Here is a 4,875-nt window from a genome sequence, read left to right as displayed (position 1 = left end):
AGAAGGGTCAAAATGTTTACATTTAAATATTTCCTTGCTAATAAATTATGTTTTAGCAAAATCAGTCTTTGCATTTGTGAATTTGTAATTTTCAGGAAAAAGTCTGGTTTTATGTGGGAAACATCTAAGTAAAACTTGAAATATCAGGTGAATTTAATTTTCTTTCTGTTTATGAAAAAAATCTTCAAAACAAAAATGAATCAAGGAATAACATGTATTCAGGGTTTAGAAATGGAAGTAGAGATGCTCATATTCTAGATCAGGGTAATTTAAGGGATTGTGAGGGACAATACACTGCAACAATGATCCAAGAAAAGCTGTAACATACATTGGTTTGTGTGCATTAGTCTTCAATGACTTTCCCAGACTTTGCTGACTGCATTCTGGGAGGGCATCTCTAGGTTATGTTTCATTTTCTTTTTCCTATTGCAGCTTTCACGTCCCCCTCAACTTCAGCAAAGCTAGAGAACTAGTAAAAAGAAAAGACCAGGAGGAAAAAAAAAAAGAAAAAAAGGCAGCAATTTAACACTGGCCCTAGGGAAAAGTGAAAAGTTAAAGGTTTGCAGGCTTGAATAGTTATCCACCACACATTTTCCCCAATTGGAGACAGTATAAAAACTGGAAAAACAAAAAGAGTAAAGTTCTTGTTGAAAGAATCCTACATGAGCATTCTTTTCACATTCTCACTGGCAGAAAGAGGGGGCAAAAGGGTGCCACTATACTTGTGAATATCAAGTGGAAATAGAGTTTCAGATATTTGAAGAATATTTGTGTAGACTCACACATGCTCTCACATACACGAAAATATAGTCCCCTGCTGTCTGCAAGACCAAGTACCAACCTGTCTTCTCAGATAGATTTCAAATTCATAATTGATTGTAAGCGATTACTTGCTGAGGTGCAATAGTAGGACAAATTTTCACAGGAAAAATTGTTATTAATTTTTATGTTTATTTACAGAATTTCGTAGAGACTTTATAGAAAGTATAAATGAGTCCATATCAGCATGAGAAGGACTTGAGCTTTAGGAACACTTAAATATCTGACTGAGAATTATGGGTGAGAGGATTTATATTAAAATGTCCTTGTTAGGGTAGCATGAAATTCTCAGGGGATTGGTTTTCCAAAACAGTAGAGGGATTTGTGATTGTTTTCAAGGACAATGTTTTCAACTGAGAAAACAGTCTCATTATGAAAAGCAGAAAATACACATTTTTCTTCTCTGCTGGCTCAATGTTTCCTAGCAGACTATCCCAGCAAAAAAAACTTTTGAGTCTTTTGTTTTGCTTTTAACTTCTTTTATTTTCTGTTTCCTTCCTTTTTGTTTCCCAACCTTGGCAAGAAAATTTTTGTGACTGGCTGTTAACTTGAATTCTCTTCGGGAGGGGGCCAACTTCTCCACAATCACTTTTGGATGCATATAAGGATTAATTCCCCTTTCTGAGTAAGAAAGTCTCAATTCTAAACTCCCGTAAGTAAAGACTGTGTAACTGGAATTGATCCTCAAAATAGAAAACAGAAAGAACTGTGAAACGGAAATCACGTACAGCAGGAATCCTTATTTTTAGAACTTCCAGGTAAAGTCTAACCCCAGAGTGTGGATGATATTTAGGATGCTACCCGTCTTTCTGATTTTCTTGCACAGTACTTAAAACTTGGAGTCTCTGTAGGAGATGTTGCTGTCAGGCCAGTCTCACTGTTGCTGTGAGCGCCTCCCCTGTCCTTTGTTCACCTGAAAGTTCCTGGTAAACGTAGGAGAGACAGAAGTCAGTAGGAAATGAGTGAATCAGTTGTCTGATGTGCTACGTGTCACACAGCAGGAATGCCAGGATCTTCAGCAGTCCTTTTGCTCCTCAGTGAGAGCATGGCTCTTACTCTCTCATAATTGTCCTTTTAAGACAAGAACTGATGCCTACTGCTGCAGTGCCAGTATTGCCAGAGCTCCCCCCTGGGTCAGTGTCATTCTTGGATGTCTGGTAAGAGTGGCTGCCAGCAGGACCACAGAAGGCGAGCATCCCCTGAGCAGTGCACGTAACCTGCAGCAGCTTCTGTTTGTTTGAAAACTGCTTGAGAATAAGCCTCTGCACTTCTGCAGCACCACACACTACCCAACATTCGCACTGGGAGAGTGCAACTGTCTTCCTTTTAGATCCTGTTTCCTTCCTGCCTTTCTGATGGTGCTCTGAGGGGAGTCTGGTCAGAGGCAATGACATCAAGGACAGCAGGCTGCACGTCCCATGTGGACACTTTATTGAATCAGAAGTAAAAAGGGCTTCAAGAACTCCCCCCATGTCAGTTTAACCCCAGACCCAGAAGCAGGAAATATGTTGTCCTTTAGTCAGAGACAGGGTCAGTGATGTTTCTTTCTCTGATTGTGAAACAGGGAGTGTTGCATTCCCCTCTTGTATTTCCTGATAACAGCAATACCGAGCTGTGTTGTCAGATACCTCTCACTGAGGAAAGAGGTGCCGTCACATTTATCCTGCTGCCTCCCAAAGAGTGAACAGAACAGCACCAGGATACCCATCTTGTGCTTGCTCCTGGGTCAGAATGCCCAAGCAAGCTGCAAGCTCTGGGTTGCATTCCCAGGGGCCCCTTTGATGTAGATGATCTCAGTGGATGTGTGCCAGGCACCAGGAAACCACAGAGCTTCTGTCACCCAGAAGTGTCACCAGAAGTGAGAGCACCCACGGTCATGGGGAGCTCCAAATTGCAGATGATACCCTGGTATCTTAGTGAAATAGCTACCTCTTGTTCTTTCCAATGATTAAGCATATTGATGCTGTATTACACAAGTGCATAAGGTGCTTATGTGATGTGGGGGACCAGCTGTGGAAGTGTGGTGAGATGGGGCTGGCCAGAGTAATTTCACCTCCATCACCAGCACTGAGCTTCTCCAGCCTGTGGAGAGGAGACAGAATCAGGATTTAGCACATGGAGTGCAGAAAGCACCTGGTGGTTTTGGCTGGGCTTTTTTTGGATGAATGTCACAAAGGATGAATATCCCCTGGGCCTCTTAGCTTCCTTCTCACCCTTCCCTTCAGGCTCACTCTGTGCACTCCTGCCCTTTCTCTCCTTCCACAGCTTCCATGGGCAACCTGTTCCAGTGCCTCACCACCTTCACAGTAAATGGTTTCTTCTTTATATCTAATCTAAACCTATTCTATTTCAATTTGAACCCATTCCCCTCTGCCCTGTCACTACATGCTCTTAAAAATATCTTGCCCCACTTTTCCTTTTAGTTTCCTTCAGATTCTGGAAGGTCAAAATTAGGACACCCTGAAGCCTTCACTTGGCCAGGCTGAAGAACCCTAATTCTCACAGCCTTTCCTCATAGGAGAGAGCCTTCATCCCTCTGATCAGCATTGGATCTGCCACATTGCAGCAGTCAGACAAATCCCAGCTGGGAATGACATGTCACTGGGCCAGCACTGAGGGCGCCTCTCTAATCATAATCACTGTCACATTGGTCATTTTTCCCACTCCATTTATATAGCATGGCACTGTATGGGAATGTCCTGACTCTCGAGGAGGATATGGAAAAAGAGAAGAATATAGGAAAAAGCAAAGAGATAAGCATGATATGGCTGGCATATATTATCTTTTTTTTTCCTGCAATACATTCTCTTGAATCTTATGCCTATATGGAAATACCTCTTGTTTTTTGTGAAGAATTTCTGCCCACACAAGAAGAGCTCTGTTCTGTCTGTGCTGCACTTTAAGATAACCTCCATGAAACATTTTTCTCAAGGCAGATCATCTAGTTAAAAATAAAGAGTATAAAAACCATATCTCCATTTCTAGCTCTTCTCTTTTCCATATGATAAGCACTGAAAAAGGGAAGTTTTGCCCCCTGACAATGTTCCTTGGCACAAGTGGTGCTTTACTTTCCAAGCAGTCCTCTTGAAACAGAAAGTTCTCCTTGCTAATGAAGGTAGCACTGTGGTTACTCAACTACAGCAAGCAAATGTCTGTGAAAACAAAAAAGCAAACACACCATCAGTTGCTATGTTGTGCCAGTAACTGTAAGTTAATGTTCCTACAGGTAATAAACAAATAATGAGCAATTATATTTGGAAGGCATTGTAGCTAGTGCTGTCATGAAATATTGACAACTCTTGCTCTCTCTGTCTCCTAAAGAGAAGTGAAAGACTGTAGGGACATCACAGGCTGTGATGCTCTGCTTAACATCTTTCTCCCAATGCAGGAGTGATTGCTGCCCCTGCCAGCAGTGCCAGCTGCTGTGCTTGTACTGCTCAGGGCCAGAGCACAGTGACTGCATCCAGGTCACAGTGCTCCTGCCACAGCCCTCTGTGCTCCCTGCAGTGCAGCTGGAGCCTTGGGACATGACCAGCATTTCCTGTGTTTTCTTAGTTCAAAGTGTCTGAAGCAATGATAGGAATGCATGGCAGCCCACTGCAAAGGTACTGAGATAGCATGAGGCCACCTAGGTGAGGTCATGGGAAGCTGGTGCCTCTGGGGGACAGACAGAGCCATGTGGAGTACAGGTAGGCAAACCTGCTGCAGATTTCCCGCACCAGATCCTCAGGCCATCCTGAGGTGACCTGTTTTCCCCATTGCACCCGAGCTTGATTAACAGTTGGACTTGATGATCTTAGTGTTCTTTTCCAGCCTTAATGATTCCATGATTCAGAGGGAACCAGCTGCCCTATCCAAAAGACAGGAAATGAACCAGTGTTTCTGCAGTGCAGGGGGCTCAGAGTCATGGCAGGACTGTGGTAACTGCGTGCTGGATGAGGGTATGACAGCACAGCCAGCACAGCATCCACTCCCACCCACAGAGCCAATCCTCAAGGCTGGAAAAGACTTGAAGATCATTGAGTCCTACCATTAATCTGACTCTAACATTTCACC

The sequence above is a fragment of the Zonotrichia albicollis genome, chromosome 3 (genome assembly GCF_047830755.1).
Source record: "Zonotrichia albicollis isolate bZonAlb1 chromosome 3, bZonAlb1.hap1, whole genome shotgun sequence".
In the NCBI taxonomy this organism is placed as follows: Eukaryota; Metazoa; Chordata; class Aves; order Passeriformes; family Passerellidae; genus Zonotrichia; species Zonotrichia albicollis.
The sequence above is the reverse complement of the archived record's forward strand: the minus strand, read 5'-3'. Positions refer to the sequence as shown.